This window comes from Ailuropoda melanoleuca, chromosome 16 (genome assembly GCF_002007445.2).
Source record: "Ailuropoda melanoleuca isolate Jingjing chromosome 16, ASM200744v2, whole genome shotgun sequence".
Taxonomy (NCBI): Eukaryota; Metazoa; Chordata; class Mammalia; order Carnivora; family Ursidae; genus Ailuropoda; species Ailuropoda melanoleuca.
Genome location: NC_048233.1, coordinates 10,200,347 through 10,220,277, shown reverse-complemented (window position 1 = coordinate 10,220,277; position 19,931 = coordinate 10,200,347). Strand labels below are relative to the sequence as shown.

General features: G+C 37.5%; 1 pseudogene; it reads left to right on the top strand.

Moving 5' to 3' along the window:
- Positions 1-267: 267 nt before the first annotated feature.
- LOC105241796 lies at positions 268-14,660 on the top strand (annotated as a pseudogene).
- Positions 14,661-19,931: the final 5,271 nt, after the last annotated feature.

Sequence of the window (19,931 nt, the reverse complement as noted above, 5' to 3'; positions counted from 1 at the left end):
ATCTAACGTTAAGTTAATAAGGTTACCATTCTTTATGAGTTTCTTTATTCCTCACTAATTTATTGCTGTTCACGGCTGCAACCGAAAATATTACATCGAACATGGAATATCATTTTACAAATCATTTATTCTATGATGAAACACTTATTTAAAGCTCTGAGAAAATTAGAAACAGACTTTTATATCATTCAACTGCAAAAGAGTGTTACCACTTACCTCACACTCCACCCCATGTGACTCTAGTAACACTCTTGGTATTGACCTACACCATTTATCAACTACATAAGTTCAGTTTTCACAGAGCACAGTCCCTGAGAGCACTCAGCCGCTGAGATGAATAACCAAAGAGAATATCTCTCAGAGCCAAATCTGGTTAAGAACTCAAGAAGACAGCAATTGAAAGGTAAGGGCACTAAGAGCTCTAATTCAGTAACTGAGCAGAAAATGTTCTATGCAGAGTTAAATCTTCAAATGCTTCTGAGGATCTTCAAGGGAATTACAAGAACTACCATTGCAAAAATAAAGCACACAGTACAGCACACAGTACAGCTGTTCTAGGATGTGAACCTGAGGGGCTGCGGTTTGGGGAAAGAGTAGGGAATGATCTCCCATATTTTTCATTTGTGAGGTCAGAGCTTAAAACTGGAATATGATATTGTTATTGAAATCTGAGGACTAACTTTACTCAGGCATTGTTGTAATTCATGGTCTTTGCCCAACAACTCGTGGAGCATCATGTTTCCTGAAAATTAAATGGCATAGGACCAGAAAGATTACAATGGTAGATACGCATTTATGGTCTATGTTTATACCTATGATTCCCTGCACATTTTGGTTGTCTTGTACGTAAATTGTCTAAACTTTGGTCTCCATCCATACACCCTTTCTCAGTGTTTCATTTCTCTCCCCGCAGATTTGCCATTATCTCTAGAGAAGCTCATTGCTGGGATTTTGGGAATCACCTGCCTTGTCTTGACATATGTTGTATCAAGAATGATAAGTTCTCTTCCCTGTAAGTAAATCTTTGAAAGATTATGAGAGATCTTTTCATTTCAATGATCATCAGTGCCTCTAAGTATTTCAAGTGTCATGGAATGGAACTTTCTTTTTCATGTATGTATTTAGACTAAATGTGGAATGCTTATTCTGAATTTCTCAAAAGTATAAATAACGATTGAGGAAAATATGCATATATTCATAATTGAGAAACATAATTGAGAAAGGTTAATTCTTGAGACTGGTTAAACGAAATACTGTAAGAGATGCCAAAGTTTGGCTGTTTAAGCTTTTGAATTGATTTCTCCTCAAATCTTCATGATATTATTAATTGATCTTGGTAAATCAATTTTATGCCAGAGTATTCTAATCTTAAAAAATACATCACGTTTCAAACAGAAAAACTAAAATGATTACAAGGATTTTTTTTCCTTATAATTTCCTTAATTTTTCCTTGTACTTCACTTGTAATTTCCTTAATTAATATTTTTAGGTAGTGGACCACCACAGCAGAACAATTCACACCCAGTTACAAGAATCCAAGAAGGTATGCAATGATTTTTATAGTTCTGATATTAGTACAGTTGATATTTTGTCTCCATCTAGACTGTACAAAATCAAAATAGAGTTTCAGGGGAGACGTAAATTATAAAATACAGATAATAGATAATAGATGTTAATAAGTAATGATTAGAAGAGAGTATTCCTTCTTAGGCAACAATATGAAGAAATCCTATTTTAAAATCACCATACCCATTGTTACCAATTGCCTCAAATTTCCTCCTGCTATAACAGAAGAGAGAAATCATTTTACAATGCCTAAAAAGTGGTTTTGTTCAGTGACTCAAAGGACATGTAGAGATTGGCATTTTGTGTGTTTCCTTTATATGGGTTCATGGATATGTTATATAAATGTGTGTGTGTGTGTGTGTGTGTATGCAAGTTGTAAATTTGTGTGTTTTAATAGTCAAAGCTGTTTGGATAATATCTCATAATCTTTCTTTAGCTTATTCCTGCAGTCATTGCCCAAAAGAGTGGCTTACATATTCCAACAATTGCTATTACATTAGCACTGAAAAAAAAAAAAACATGGAATGAGAGTTTGACATCCTGTGTTTCTAAGAACTCTAATCTGCTCTACGTAGACGAAGAGGACATGGTAAGATTTCAAACGTTTCCAGCATCTTATTAAAAGCTTATCAGTTGAGGGGTGCCTGGGTAGCCCAGTCCGTTAAGATTCTGCCTTCAGCTCAGGTCTTGATCCCAGGGTTCTGGGATCCAGTCCCACATCAGACTCCTTGCTCAGCAGGGAGGCTGCTTCTCCCTCTGCCTGCTTCTCCCCCACCTTGTGCCCTCTCATTTTCTCTCTCTGACAAATAAATAAATAAAATCTTTTAAAAAAAAGCTTATCAGTTAATATTATATCAGTAGAATTCATCCATATTTTTGTACATTTTAAGTCCGTTACTATTCCATAGTTTGACTATACAATGTTTTATTTATATTTTTATACCTTTAATGTACATTTGATATTTTCCAGGTCTTGCTTTTCACTGAAAACAGTGCTTCTATTAAAGTGCTTTTACCTGAAATAACTTTACTATTTAATTTTACCACACATCAAGGAAACTAAACCTAAGATCGTGCAACTTGATCACAAAGTAGTGAGAACCACATAATTACAAATCAGAGCAGGAAATAGTTTAAAGCCTCTGTCAGCCTTGCCCATTTTAAAATTATGAAATATCTATGCTTATTTTCAGAGCTTACATCAATGGAATCATGCAGTGTGCATCTTTATGTGTGTCTCCTTTCAGTCTCATGTGATATTTGTAATCCATCTATATCATCGCATTTGTCTATAGTTTGTGAATTTTCACTGCTGTCTTATATGAATATGACCTTTTAAAAGCTGGTCTCAGAAATTTAGTTCCTTTTTAGTATGAAGTATTATGAATAATTATTTTTATGAAAAGCCTTTTCTATGTCTTTTTTTAAACTATCAATTAATTAATTAATTTATTTACTTATTTACTCATTCAAAGAGTGTGGGAAGGGGCGAAAGGAGAGGGAGAGACAGAGAATCTCAAGCAGACTCTGTGCTGAGCATGGAGTCCAACACAGGGCTGATCTCACCACTCTGAGCTCATGACCTGAGCCGAAAACAAGAGTCAGATGCTTAACCAACTGAGCCACCCAGGTGCTCCACCCTTATATGTCTTTTATTATAACTACAAATTGTAGTCATAATAATTTATTATACATAACTGCATAGAATATAATATACTATATTTATGGAATATAAATATATTTGTCATAATAAAATACTAATGTATAAATATAACATTATAATTGTATTTAAATAAAATTATAGTACATTTTCTTCTAAGCATTAATATGAAATTGCATGGTCATAGATATGTTAAATTATCCCTACACTTCTCTAGTGTATTGTATAAATATACATTGTACAAAGTAGTCCCTTGATCCAAAACTCAATAGTCTCTGAAAAATTAATACAACAATTTCTGATCATTATATAGTATCATTTTCCTGGCCTGTGAATCATTAAGATATTCTCTTCAGTAAGAATGAGAAGTACTTGAGTATGTCTCCTGCCCATTTCTCCTAGATGGTGTCCTCTTTCCCTTCTCTAGTCCTTGCCATATTTTTCTTAAAGATTTTATTTATTTATTTGAGAGAGAGATAGCAAGAGAGAGCACGAACGGGGAGGAGAGGGAGAAGCAGGCTCACCATGGAGCAGGGAGCCTGATGCAGGGCTCCACCCCAGGACCCCAGGATCATGACATGATCCAAAGGCTGAGGGCTTCAGAGGGGAGGAGGGTAGGGGATTGGGATAGGCCAGTGATGGGTATTAAGGAGGGCACGTATTGCATGGTGCACTGGGTGTTATACGCAAGTAATGAATCATGGAACTTTACATCAAAAACTAGGGATGTACTGTATGGTAACTAACATAACATAATAAAAAATTATTATAAAGAAAAAAAAAGGCAGATGCTTAACCCACTGAGCCATGCACCCGCCCAATCCTTGTCATATCTTAGAGATGAGCGCTTTTTTGAGTTTATGAGATGGAAATAGTTGTGACTTGCATTTTTACTTCCCTACTGGAGTCCTTTAATGATCAGAATTTAATGTTATCATGGTCCAATTTATCATTTTGGGTGTTAGTGATTGATTATTTTGCACCTATTTCAGGGGTTAGTCAAAGTTCATGAATATAATTTTTATAGTACTTCCTGTATTTACCTTTTGTTTGTTTTTAACTTTATTTATTTATTTTTAAAGATTTTATTTATTTATTTGACAGAAAGAGAACGCAAGCAGGGGGAGAAGCAGAGGGAGAGGGAGAAGCAGGCTCCCTGCTGCGCAAGGAGCCTGAAGATGGACTTGATCCCAGCATCCCTATTTTTTAACTTTTAATTAGGGTCTTGATCCAGTTGGAATTTATTTTTTGTGATGCTGTATTTGGGATGCTGTGAGATAAAAGTGAAGGTTATACTTTTCTACATCATGACCTAACTGATGGAGCATAATTTATAGCAAAGTAGATCTTTTCTTCATAAATAACTTTATACAGATAATGTTATATATATGGCCATATATGTTCTAATCTGCTTTAGGTAAATAACATATATATTACACATCTTATATAGATAATTATATACAGTCTATCATAACCCACAGCACTTTCAGTAAAATATAGAGCCTTACCTTCCTTTACGTCCCTTTACAATGTCCCATTTATACTATAATTGTCTTAAATATTTTTCTCCCTACATTGAGAATCACATGGTTGTTATAATTTGGCTTCAACTGATGATTTTGCTTCAAATATCAAAGTTTAGACAACACAAGAGTGGAAGGAAAGTCCATTAGACATATGATAGTTTTATTCTTTCTTTTGTTGCTTCTTTCTTTCTGATGATCCGCGATTCCTTCTTTTACCGTTTAATTTCTGTTTAGATAATTCCGTTTAGCAGCTCTTTCAGAGTGGGTCTGGTTGTGACACATTTTCAGTTTTCCTTTATCGAAGCATGTCAATTTCCCCTATATTCCTGAGTGATAATTTTGCTGGGTAGTCAATGGTTTTTGATTGGGATAATGCACTTAGTATCTAAAACATTTCTGTTTTCCTAACATGCCTTTTTCTTGTTATATTGACTGGAGAGAAAAAAAACAGTTTTGGGACTTTTGTCTGTCCCCATGGGTGTGGGACAGTCTGGGACATGTGAGGGAAAGAGAAATTCCAGGGAACTGACCCCAATCTCATTCCTCGGGTCTGGAGTGCCCAGTTCTGTCAGCTTTCTTGTCACCTGTTTGAATCTTCTTATGTTGTCTTGTACATAATAATACCCAGGGGGTTTTGCTGTATTTGGTACGAAGAATAAGAAAAGTTTATCTTCTCTATCTTTCCAGGACTGGAAGTCTGATTTGTAGCGGTTTCAGTTTGAATATTTCTAAGACTGACAGTGTCGAGTATCCTTTCTTGTACTCATTTGCCATCCATATTTTTTTGATGAAGTTAACTGTTGAAATAGTTTGCTTATATTTATATATTTGTTATTGTATTTTGAGAATTCTTTATGCGTCCTGGCAGCAAGTCATTTATTAGATGTATGTTTGGTAAGTCTTTCCTCTGAAGTCTATGATTTATCTTTCCTTTCTCTTCAAAGAGTAGAAATCATCCCGATGAGCTACACTTCATCATTTTGTTCTTTTATGGGTCATATTTTTAGTGTTCTATATAAGAACTCTCTGCCCCACTTTAAGTGATTTTTTTTCTAATATACCTCCTTGAAATGTTATAGTTCACATTTATGTATGGCAATTTTTAGCATTTTTATAGTATAAAGTATATAAATATTAATATTATTTGATACTGAATTGTTTCTATCACATTTGCTTTTTTTCTTTTCTTTTTCAAGTTTTCTTTTACATTATAGTTAGTTAACATACAGTACAATATCAGTTTCAGGTGTAGAATTTAGTGATTCATCACTTACATTCAACGCCCTGTGCTCATCTTCAACATTTGTTGAAAAGATTTAACTTCCTCCAATGACTGACTTTCCATCCTTGGTGAAACTCTCCATTCCATATATATGTGGGTATAAATTTTGGACTCTCTAATCTGTTTCTTTAATATCCTTATGTATTTTATGTCAATTTCATACTTTTAAAACAATCTTTTTTGTAAACAGTACATCCATACTAATTCTTTTTCAGAGTTACCATACTTATTCTAGATCTTTGCCTGGCTGTTTCCTATTTATTTTTATCTTTCTAAAGATTTTTTTTTAATTAAGAATGGATATTTGTCTTATCTGCATCAGAGAAATCAGAGAAATTCTCTGCATCAGAGAAATCACATCATTTGATTTTCTTTACTCTAGAGGGTAATGTGATGGATTAAGATTCTGGAATTTCAAATGTAAATGCAATGTGGTATTGCTTCAGTGAGTCACAGTCCTTTATTTTTAAATATTGTCCAAATCTATTTATGATTGCCACTGACATGTAATTTCCTTTATTTTAAATATTCCCATCAAAATGCATAGAACACATTTTATTAGACTCTTTTTTCTCCCCTCAACTTTTTTTTTGTTTTTAAAGATTTATTTATTTGAGAGAGAGCGAAGGGGGGGTGGAAGAAGAGAGGGAGAGAGAGACAAGCAGACTCCCCACTTAGCAGCGAGCCCAATATGAGTCTAGATCCCAGGACCTTGAGTCATTACCAAGCCGAAAACAAGAGCTGGACACAACCAACTGAACTACTCAGGTGCCCCTTTTTTGTTTTTAATTGGCATTACATTTTTCTTTAATAATAAACATCTAGATATTTTCTAATAGAATATGAAAAGTTTTCCAAATTGTACATCAAATTGTAAGTTGTAAGACATTTCTGATATTTTTATTTCTTTTTGTTTTTGTTTTCACAAGTTGTATTTGGTAGGATTTTTTCAAATTTGTGTCTAGCTTTAAATATGTTTGCATATTTTTATAATATTCTCTTATGGAAATTTTGTTGTGGTATAATGTACATACAGATGAATGCACATGGGATACATGCCAACTGATGGCTGAATTTTCAAGTGTCACCATCGCATGGAATGAGAAAAAGAATTTTATCAGCACTGCAAAATGCCCCTTTCATGTTCTTATCTGCATTTAGTAAAGCATTTATATAAATGGAATCATATAATATGCATACTTTAGTTTTGGAATTTTCATGGGAACTTAAGCTTGTGCAATTCATCTATATAGTTGCATGAAGTTTTCAATTGTCCAAACTCACTTCTGTTCTAGGTCTGACTCTACTGTAATGTATTCATCCATACTCCTGCTGATGAGTTATTCTCCTATACGTAGATCAGAATCAGCTTTCAGCTAAATATATGTTTAACATTTCTTCCTTCTCTAACTTTAATAGGCTTTTCTCTGTACAACGTCTTGAAAAGGAGGCTACTCAGATCATGCATTTTATAACACTCCTCCTTTTAAGTATAAGTGACAAAACTGCAAACTGTGTCTAAGCACTATTTTAGTACCCCCCCGAAAGTTTTGATACATTTTCAGTTGATTATTATCCAGTACAAGATAATTTCAACTGTAAATTTTTCAGAAGTGTATGACCTTCCACATGTTTGGAAATTTCCAAAATTTCTTTCTGTTGTTGCTTCTAATTTATTCCTTTCTCTTCAGAGAATGTGCTTTGAATAGCTCCGTCCTTTAAATGTTCGATCCCTATTTATGGCCTAGAAGAATACTTTCTATGTATGTCAGTTATGTCAAGATGGTTCCTAGTGCTTTGCTTTCCATAGGCCTCTGATTTTGTGACCTGCTGTTCTCTCACTACTGATGGAAGAACTTTTAAATCTCCAAAATATACTCATTGAATTTTGCATTTATCCTCCCAAATCTGTCAGTTTCTATTTCATGTGTTTGACGGTTCTGCTGTTAGGTGAATAATATATGTTTATAACTGCTTTATCTTCCTCTTATATTGACAGCCTTAACAGGTTTAAATGTTTCTTTTAGTTTCTAACAACATTCTTGTTTTAACAGTTACTTTTCTGATATTACATTAGCCATTTCTGCTCACTTATGGGGTTACAGGTTGTAGGGTAGATCTTTTGCTATCCTTTTACTTTCACTTATTTCTGCATTGAATCTAAGGTGTGTCTGTACCAGACAGCATATGGACGGTTCTCACTTTTTTATTCAGGATGGCAATTTCTATCTTTTGATTGAAATTTTTTTTTTATTCACATGAACAAAATGTTAGATTTCTTTTGTGTGGGGAGTAGGCATGGTTTTTTGGTGGTTTTTTTTTGTACTTTCAGTTCTGATTTTGACCCTCCCTATCTTTCATTTTTCATTGTTTCTGGTGAGAATTCATCTATTAACCATATTGTTATTTCCCTAACTGTAATGACTAGTTTTTCTCTCGCTGCTACCAAGATCACCACCTTTTGTTTGTTTGCCTTTTGTTTTGTTTTTTTAAGTTCTGGCAACCAAACCACATAACATAAAATATATCCCATTACCCACGTTAAAAACATAGACTATTTTCTTAGACCAGTTTTAGGTTCTGTTTTGATGCAGCCCATTTTTCTACAATGGACTTTTCCTTTGTGCTCTGTGCTTTTGGTGTCATATCCAAGAAATCATTGCCAAATATCACATTGTCTACTTTTCTCCCCATGTTCTCTTCAAGGAATTTTATAGTTTTACATCTTATGTTTAGGTCTTTAGTGCATATTTTGAGTTAACTTTAGTATATGGTGTCAATGTAAGCATCCAACTTCATTTCTTGCATGTAGATAGTTTCCTACCACCATTTGTAAAAGATACTGTCCTTTCCCTACTGAGTGGTCTTGGCAAACTTATCAAAAACGATTAGAAGGAATATGCATCTGTTTGGGTCTGGATGTATCTTTATTTTATTGTTTCCATTGGGATTTATGGTTTGGGGCTTCCTACTGCTGTATCTTGCTGATGTCACTTCTTCTCCATAGTCTGAAATAGTGTCCAGAGGAGATATGGATTCTGTGGTAGATAACATGGTCTAACGCTGCTGGAGGTGGAAGATACATCACCCATTCCCTGAATTTCATACTGACTTAAGCCGCCTCTTAATCCACCCTGTTCCCTCAAGATTATTTCTTTGTGTTTTTAAGTGATCTTCAGTCATCTCAGTATGATGTCCTGAGATGTGTATTTATTTTTTTAACTTTTTAAAAAGATTTTATTTATTTATTTATTTATTTATTTATTTATTTATTTATGCAAGGGGAGAGACAGAGAGCACGTGTTAACATGAGCAGGGGAGGGGGAGAGGGAGAAGCAGACTCCCTGCTGAGAGGGAGCCCGATACAGGACTGGATCCCAGGACCCTGGGATCATGACCTGAGCCAAAGGCAGATGCTTAACCTACTGAGCCACCCAGGCACCAGATGTGTGGGTTTCTATGTCCACATCTCTTAGTTTGCTAAACTTCTGGGGTCTATAAATATTTGGAAATGATGTTTAGAAGTTGTTCATACATTGTGACTCAAGGTTGATTTTCTGAGTTTTTGTCGGCCTCTCTTCTCCTTCTTAGATTGTATTTAGAACTATGCTAGTTTTCCTGATACTATTTTGAAGGTTTCTGAACTCTGTTAATTTTTCTCTCTCATACTATTTGGTGAAAAAGTACTCTTACTCCTTTTTCAATTTCATCAATTTTTTGCTCTGCATCTCAAATTTTCTGTAGAGCCAATTTATTAAAATTTTAATTTCAGGTATGTATAAAGCAAGAATTGTCTGTTCATATAGTTTTATTTTTCTATTGATAAATCCTACTTGCTATATTGCTGCCATCATATTTTCATTTAATTATTTGAACTAAGTTTTATTTAATTATATATATATATACACACATATTTATTACTTTAAAGTACTTCTTTCTAATAACGTAACATCTTATCCTAGTAAAAGTTTCTATTGACCTGTTTTTTTTTCCTTTAATGCAGAAGACGTTTTCCAGTTGCTTTTCAAGGTTTTTTTTTTTTTTGTAGACGTTCTTGACAATATAGTTCAATAAACATGCATTCTTTTTCATTTTTCATAGATTTATTATGTTTTGTAAGTTGCGTAAACTTTACTGCAGAATCTTCTCCTCTGAAATTGCCTTCTNCCTGGGTTCAGTGGGCACGGGCGAGAATATGGAAGTGTACCCTCAACAACTTCGATTCTTTTTTTTTTAAAGATTTTATTTATGTGACAGAGAGACAGCCAGCGAGAGAGGGTACACAGCAGGGGAGTGGGAGAGGAAGAAGCAGGCTCCCAGCGCAGGAGCCTGATGTGGGACTCGATCCCGGAACGCCGGGATCACGCCCTGAGCCGAAGGCAGACGCTTAACGACTGCGCTACCCAGGCGCCCCAAGTTTTTCCAAATTCTTAATTGTTTAATTTCTTTCCTTTTTTAGCCTATCTTTCTGGGTGTGATCCTTGTGATTTTGAAGGTTAAATGTCAATCACTAATTATTTTAAAAGTCTGTGTTTGAACACTACAAGTCAGTTGGGCTTTCACCCTCTGCCCTGTGATGTGTGTGTGTGTGTGTGTGCATGTGTGTGTGTGTGTGTGAGAGGAGTCCTCATAAATTCATTAGCAGTTCTCAAGTCTCTTTCAGCCTTTACTTTCTAGTGGGTTCACCTTGGTCTCCTCTCCCTATGCACATATATTTTCCCCTCTGCCAAGAGTGTGTAGAGAGTTCATGCCAACTCTTCTGTTGTATTTTCCCTTACAGTAACTTCCCATTATATTTATGGGAGTCAGAGAGCTTGACACAAAGACCACAAGCTCTGACTAATAAAAGCATGGGTTTTCCTCATCATGACCAAGCAAAATTAGCACTTTGAGCTTGAAAATCAATGGACTATTTTGCCCCCTTCCCAACTTCTAATCAAGTCTGTCCCTGTTGACCAGCACCATTGCTATTTGCACCTTTTCCAAATGTAAAATTTACAATTCTTCTTGATCACGGAGCTAGGGTGACAGGGGGAGAGGCATAGGAACTGTCCTACACTAGCAAATTACAAGGTGCTTCTTCTTACTTGAATCTCGAGGATTTTTTCCAATGTAAATATTTCACAAAGTACTTTCAACCTTTTGTCATTTATCAGAAACCCAAAATTGTTATCTTTGTCAGTTTCTCCTCCTTCCTAGTCCTATTAAGATACTTTTACAGTGTGTCCAGTGTGATACAAAATATACACATATAGACAGATACTATAAAGTCAGAAAGAATTAACTTTATTGTTACCTCAAAATTTAAATGAGTATAAGAGCTTCTATTTGACTTCTAATAAAATCTGCTTTCTCATAGTATTTGTTGAACTTCTTCATTCGTTCTTCATGGGTTAAAATCTCTAAGAGTAATACTTCATCTGTGTGGCCAAAAGTCTCAACTTTCTTCTCTGAAATGTAAGTTTCTTGAGAATGTTTATATTTTATGACTTAAAAGAATTAATCTTACAAGGAAAAACATTAAAATGTGAGCAATTAGATGAACACAAATGTTGCAGTGTTTTCATAGAACAATGACAAGAGAAATATTTAGGTGTTGATATATCACTATTAGTCAAAATAAATTATTCATCAAAATATTATGGTATGCATTACTAAATTAATGAGATGTAATTTCTGTATTTCAGATCATCAGTGTCTTCAGAGAGTGACAAGAATTGTCCATTTTTCATCTTTGATTCAAACATAGTTTCTCATGCAAACTGCTTAGAATTAAATCCATATGTTTGTAAGCATCAGGCATTCGTTACCTAATTTGGTATAATGCTCTGCCACCATCTAAAGAACTATCTCTCATTTCTTCTGAAGCCATACAATTGCTTTCTCAGAATATTTGTAAGATGTTATTTTTAGAGCAATTTTCACAACAAAATTAAGAGGAAGGTACAGAGATTTCCTCAATTGCCCCTGTCCACACACGTGATGGCCTCTCCTGTCATCAGCAACACTCACTAGCATGGGTCATTCGTTACAAGGATGACCCTGCAGTGATGCTTCATAATCTCCCAAAGTCCAAAGTGTACCTGCGCCTTCACCCTTCGTGTTGGTGTCATACTAATCTAAAACGTAAATACTCAGGTACATAGCATTTCTCAAGCTTTTGTCATTTATTAAAATGAATTCTGCTTAAATCACAAATCATAATATCAAACACTGTTTTTGTAAGTTCCTTGATAAGGTGAAAATTTCTTTTTTTTTTTTTTAATTTTTTTTTTTTTAATTTATTTGACAGAGATAGAGACAAGCCAGCGAGAGAGGGAACACAAGCAGGGGGAGTGGGAGAGGAAGAAGCAGGCTCATAGCAGAAGAGCCTGATGTGGGTCTCGATCCCAGAACGCCGGGATCACGCCCTGAGCCGAAGGCAGACGCTTAACCGCTGTGCCACCCAGGCGCCCCAAGGTGAAAATTTCTACTAAGAATTCCAAATGAATTGATTTGTCCTAGCGCTTAGAGGGGCTAAGAATGAGGGTTGAACAATTGAGGGTGGCAAGGTTATGAGTAGGAATTGAGTCAGGACACAGAAACCAAAGTAAAAACAAATTATCATCTATTTGTAAGGGAAAGCCTACTAAGAGGAATGGTGCTAAGATAAAGAAAATCATCAGAATACGTTAGAATTAAAGGAGAGTACCCAAGGAAGGGATCACTAGGAAGCCAGGTCTACACTCTGAAGATGGGACTTAGATGTCATTGAAGACGATGTGGCTACACCCGGCTTCATAGCAGACATGGTCACGGGATTGGCCTGGGACAGAGCAGCTCCACAGTTCACAGGCTGATCTTGGTGAGCATGGATCTCAAGCTGTGACTGGTAAGCAGGAAGAACCCCTGCCAGGCTGTTAGGAGGCACAGAGCAGAGGGCAGGAAGCTTTGACTGGTTCTGGCTACAAAAGTTTGCTGGAGGCTGAATACAAGGACTTCCTGCATGCATGGCGGCCAAACACCCCGAAAACACCATGAAACCAGGAAGAAGAGCCGTTTCTGTTGCAATGTCTCTCCATTGCCTTCTACTGACATAACTCAACCTCGTGTGAGCTGAGAAACCAGAGAAGTTTATAGACTCTAGTCCCAACGTCTGAAAACGGGGCACTGAGGGATGGAGCCAAGAGTACGAAATGGTTAACAGGCACTCAGGGTTATCATGCAACAACCACAGGGTTGTTCTATAAAGCTGTTCACATCTGTCCCACCTCCTCAGAGAATGGAATGAACAGGTATATTCTGAGTCACTTTTAGTACAGCACTATCAAAATTAGGTTCATTATTTGGTAGAGATAGGTTTTTCATTGAGTAACAACCAGTGTCCTTTGATACTCTTTCTTGTGTGTTGTTTTCCTCACCCGCATTCCAGATATATTGGAAGAGATCTTGTTTTATTAAATTCTCCACATCACCACCTCTGTCACTCTTTACTACTATGCTAACAAATACTCTGAAGTGAAAAATAAATGTTAAATAGTGAAGAAAACAAGAATTAAAAGTATAAAGATATTTGTGTGTGTCAAGCAGCTAGTGATTGCCAGAATTTAGGACACGCATTCCTATTTTAATCATGATTCAGAGATATTCCTACCCTAATTCAAATACATCAGGGAGAGAGGTTAAACTCGATAGTTATTTGTAAAATAAATTTGTATTTTATATACGTTTATCTCTTTGAAGATATATTCTTCAAATTTTCTGTACTTATTCCTCATCATTACATAGAGAAATTATGTGAGTATTCTAAATCAACTTCATATAATGTGTAAATGGCAATTCTGATTGCTGAAGTTGTGTTACAAACAATCCAGGATTTCACTGATGTTTAAAAATAAGCATTTATTTCTCATTCACCAGTTTGTGGTTTAGCTGTGTTTTAGTAGATCAGGGATGGGCTGTAGGAATTTGCCTCCAGACTACAGATTCAGCTGAGATCTTTTTTCCATATTTTATTCTTAGGAGAGTGGGCTACCTTGTATATTCACTAGATCTCAGTCATTTTGACTTAAGAACTTGATGCTTCTGTTCCATCTCCTGTGACACGATGATGAAAATTGTAGCAACCCCATAGGGCTGATCTGAGGATCAATAATATAATGCCTGAAGATCCTTAAAATACAGCCTGACCACGGGACGTTCTGGCTATCTATGATCTCTTCATATTTTACTTTATCAAATATTCAGTAAAGGCTGTTTTCCAAGAAAACCCAGGCTCTGTAACTGTTGGGGTTAATGTAGAGCATGAAATCAGCCATAATAACGTGGCTTGCTAAAATGTAACAGAGAGGCAGCTGAGGACAGGGAAGGTTTCGGAGAAGGGCATAGGCCTTTGGAATGCCGCGGGGAGTTGCCTTCCTGAAACTTTGTAGCAAACGCTAGCCTTGTGATATAAGAGATGTAGGCATTGTCCCGTAGGCTATGTTTAGCAGGACTTGTAGAACACACCCAAATTAGCATATCATATCTTCCCTATAAACACATCCCCCGGTTTTCAGTAGGACCCCTTGTCAACGTCATGTGCTTGAGGAACAGTGATAAGGATTTGTGATTATCTTGAAGGACCAATAAAAATGGGAGAAAAGAATCACAAAGCGTCTTCATTTCTGAGTGTTGACCCCCTTGCCCCTCTCCTGTCTTTCACGGCAGAGTCTGGAGTAATCTTTCATCTGTCACCACAGGGATTGCTGGCCATTCCTGGCAAGTGGTGACCCCGATGTGATCATCTTGCAATGGACACCGTACAGACCCCCCGAAAACGAGAAGTCTGCGCAAAGCTGGCATTGGCTCAAGGCCGAGTTCGGGGAAGTTTCAGACAAGGGTATTTTTATGGAATTAAAAGTTTTCTAAGAACTCCAAATATGGGTCAAATCCTCTCTCTCTCAAACAGAGACAATATATTAAGGTTTTAAAGCAACTCTTAAAAGCTAACATTGCTACTATAAATGAGAAACATCTCCTTAAGGTGAGCGGGGCCTCTATAATAGAGGACCAACTTCAGGGTTTGTTAGAGGTTGTCACCGAACAGAACCCATGGTTTTCTCACCAAGGAACTTTAGAAGTATGGGAGAGAATTGGAAAGAACTTGAAATGTTGCCAAAACAAGGTAAAAAGGTGTCCCCTGCTTCCCTTACTATGTGGGGTCTAGTCAGGTCTGCCCTGGCCCCTTTACATACTGAGGACACCTCAAATTTCTTTAAAGAAAAAGAAGGGGAACCTACAACTCTTTCAGCTCCCAAAATGAGCTCTTTAACTTCTCAAGTTAGACCCAACAGGGAGGAAGATCTCCCTCCTCCCCCCGACTAGGAGATTCCACCATCTTCTTCCCTCCGCCCCCACTTAGTCAATCATTACTGGGGGCTACATCTGGGAAGTGATGCTTACAGGGGAACACTTCCTCCGGAAGTAGGCTGTAAAGACTACATGTGTTGGAATGCTGCTTAGACCATGATGGATTTCTATCTTCACTGTTTTATGTCAAGCCCTTTACTAACCACTTAAACTACAAAATTGGATATTTTCCCCTTGTAAAACTTCTAGTGTTTTCCATGGGTTAAAAGCAGTGGGTTCTTCAAGATAAAATAAGATATCCCTTCACAGCATGACCTTCAAGGCACGGTATTTCGGTCCATACACCAACACCCATCGTAGTCTAGAATGTGATGGGGAAGCAGAAGGGAGGGCTGGTGTCCCTCCTACAAGAACTTATATCAGTGGCAGTGGTCACAGTGATTTTGTTCGGGGGGATGCCTCGGATCATTTTGACACCAGGAACTTCTGACATACCCTGCGTGGGATGCCACCTGGGAGTCGGGGGTTTTCTAGGTAATGGACCTTCTCTTCAGTTCCCAAGAACTCTCCTTGGGGTGTCTTTTAACCCACTGGAAACAATTCGGATTGCAAAATTTAGGAAAGGTTTGGTTCCTGTAACGCTGTATGGCCTCAGTGGGTTCTATCAGTCAGATCTCTGTGGTAGGAAAAGGGAAATGGACCTAGGGTACCCGTTGCTCCTACCTAGGCCTTCATTGCTCTACACTGAACCCCAATCTAAGGGCCTTCTTTGCAGAATTGGGTTTGCCTGAATGTGTTTGGCTACTAACCTCCCTCCTGACATATTGGATAATTATCAAAATAGGTCTCTTCCAAATAAATCCAGGTTGCTGGAGGAAACACAGGCCATCCCAGACAAAGGGGACTCTTGACATTCTCTCTCTGTTCATGTGGGGGCTTCTCCCTCACTCATTTCCTGGGTTAATGGCTATAACTGGAGCCAACTGTGGTTAGTCTACCTTGGGACAGGGACTTTAAGGAATATTCCCAAACAGCTGCCGAAATTCCCTTTGTTTTGGGGAAATTCCATGTCTTCTCTGGCCTGACATAGACTACCTATCCCTCCGTTATTGGTGGGAAAATATGGCCTCTGCTCCTCTGCTGGAGCTGATGAGTTCTAGAACTAGGAACCCTTTTTCTGCCTTCTGGCAGCACTTTGCCTCTTCTGTTTCCCTCTCCCCCTTCTCTTTCTGCACCACCTTGGGTATGGCCTGCATAACTGGCTTTTAGACCTTCCTCAGCGCCTCGGCACCATGGCTGCTCCTACCCTTACCATCAAGGAGCAAAAAGAGCACCCCCTGGACTTAACACCACCCACTCCAGTAGATTTCCTCACCAGTGTGTCAGGTAAAAATTGACAATGGGGAGCAAATGGACTTTTAAAAGAGGATCCAGGTGGAACATAATTGGGTATTTTAACTAAGTTAAGCCTATCAGTTTAATTAAGATACACCTGTCTTTAAGGTTATCAGCATTAAATGTAAAATTTATTCTACCCAGATTTACTAAAGGTCAAATAAGTTTATGTTATCTCTCTTGAAATTTGTTAGCAAAAAGATGATTCATAAATTTGTGTAACAATTCACAATTGGTTACTACTTAGCCTTCATTGGAGACTAAGATTTCTAAGAGTGCGAAATTCAGCAACTCTGTATGTAGAAAAGTAGGACATGTGTAAGAAAGATACAAGGAATGGGAATTTCATTCTTGTTAAAGATTAAAGAAGGTAATTTTGTCCTAAATAAGATGGTTTTTTGGAGAAAAATGGCTTGGGACAAAATCTGAGTATAAAATATTGTAGGTTTGTGAAGGGAAGTCTTTGGAAGGGAATTTTAGGTGTGGTCAGGAAAGACTAAGATTAAAATAAAGGGATTTTAAAGGTACAGTGGTAAGAGATTGAAATTCTGTTTAAAAGACAAAGTATTCTTGAATCATCTGCTCTTAATAAGAAAATGTAAGCAAAGGTTTTTTTTTCCTCTTTAGTATGCCCAGAAAACCAGTTTCTATGTTTTGCATTTATCGAGTCTTTGACAATCCCTAATCCTATTTAAGCATGTGCTTTAAACCTTTCTAAGGTTTTAGCAAACTTCCTCAAGATTTAAATCATGAACAGAGTCTCCTTGACTAATTAGGCTTGTTTGGTATGTTACCTTTTGGTATAAGGTCATCAACACTTGATATTATGGATATTGAAGTGTTTCATGTGTCACAGAAATAACTGAGTTTCCTTGTCAATTGCATCGTAAAGAATGATCAGATCATTAGCAATATCCGTTTCTGAGTTTGTCATTTATAACTGTTCTTAATTCTCTTATAAAAATGAGGTTATTCTTCAAGAAAATTCATATAAAAGACTTAGGACAAATACAGATTTTTGGTATCTTTAAAAACGTAAAAAACTGAAATAATAGCTGCATTCAAATTAAGCAAGAATTAGTAACATGGGACTGAATGAACTAAAAAATTAGTTTTGTGACTCTCACTTAAAACATTGCTGATTCTGTTTGCCTTTCCAGATTAAGAAAATTTTCTCTTAAGATATCAATCAATGACTTACAGAAATGTGATAAAATATTCATTTGTAAACAACATTTATGTAAATCAGTACTTGGGGCCCCTCAGTATTTGCTCTGGCATACTGAATATGATGATTTATGTGAACAAACTGCTCAGTCACTTGGCAGGAGTTTCTAGAGCGGCTAATATGCTTCAGGGGAGAGGTCCATACATAGATGCAGGACAACTTCTATGGACCCTCAAGTCTTTGAACAATGCTCTCTCTATGCAAAATGAGCTTGGCACTCCTGAAGTCTCTGTCTCTATTAGCAGGGCCCCCAAAAACCCTTTATCAAATTCGTCAATAAATTACAGCAAGCTTTCCGAAGGCCAGTCAGTCATAATCGGACGATCATTGAGAGAGCACATTCTACCCTTAAATGCATGATACAAAAACAAAAAGGGGGTGATAAGGGTCCTATAGCACAATTACAGAAAGCATCGCTTACTCTAAATCTTTTTAATTTAAATTCTGATTTTGAAACTCCTGACAAAGAAAAACATTTTAAACCTCACTCCCCACCAAAACCAGGAGCCCAAGTACTCTGGAAGGACCCAGATATGGGCATTTGGCAGGCACCAGGAGAACTGCTAACATGGCAGCGAGGTTATGCTTGGGTTTCCACTTAGGACAGACCAGTGTGGATCCCCGCTAGAAACGGTAAACACTACCGTGGCCTGACACGGTCAGAATCCAGTCCCTCAGATGAGTCACTTGAACCTAGATGAAAAACAGCCACACTTTGTGCACCTCCCCAAAACCCACAAGGCCAAATTCATGATCTGGGGAGACCTCAAGATGATGACCCAGAAAGCCAAGGAGATTCTATCACAAACCGGTAAATCCCCTACTTCTGAAAACATGTTCTTGGCTAAGGTATCTGCGCTTAACACCAGCTCTACCATGATCTGTATCCTCGTCTGTCTGCTGCTGCTGCCTGGGTTCTTCACATCCTTTTATTGGGCCAATGTTATAAATACCCCCTCTGGAAGCCTGTTACTTGGGGGCATGCCCCTTTCCCTGTTTTCAACAATGCCACTATCCCTGTTAAACTGACCAGAGGTCAGGAAGAATCCAGATCCATTAGCCTTCTGAATCAGGCATTATCTGACATCAGAGGACCCTAGCGCTTCCTGGACCAGCTCGTTGCCAGCATTACCGCCGCTGTCTCAGTGATTACCCCACTAGCGTGGCAGGTGCCTCTCTTTCTCTCACTCGGTTCAGACTCCTGCCTTTGTGGACCAGCTGGCTATTACTACCAGAAGGGAATTTCAACTTAAACTAAAATGTTAGGCTAATGGAAGCTGCTGTTGAATATCTTGGGGAAAAGCAAGAAGTCTTATTTACGAATTGGCAAGGCCTTTCACGTGACTGGGCTTACAGATCCATCTGTGTTACCCTATGTCCTGGAATCAGTCTACACATGATTCGGAAGAGATGCATGGATCATTCCATGATAATTTAACTTTAGACATTCAGCAGCTAAAGGATCAGATCCTTACTTCATTAACGGTGGTGGAAAAATTGTAAGCTTCATACAGAAGCTTGGCGATCTCTAACAATCTGCAGTGGCTTAACCCGACCACATGGTTCTCTTCCACAAAATGGGGATTCTTAGGAGTTGCTACTGTAATAATAATTACTTCTTTTCTTATCATAGTCTGTAAAATTGGAATAAATGCCCTATCCACCACCAGAGATGTGAAGCATATCTACACAGCGCAACTGTCTCAAGAGCTACCAGCTACCACTTTAAAGAAACAAAAAGGGGGCAGATGTTGGGGCTAATGTAGATCATGAAATCAGCCACAATTACCTGGCTGGCTAAAATGTGACACAGAGGTCGCTGAGGGCAGGGAAGTTTTCGGAGAAGGGCATAGGCCTTTGGAATGCTGAGGCCTACGTGACCACTCTGCCCTTGGAATGCCACCCCTCCCGAAACTTTGTAGAAAACAGTAGCCTTGTGATCTA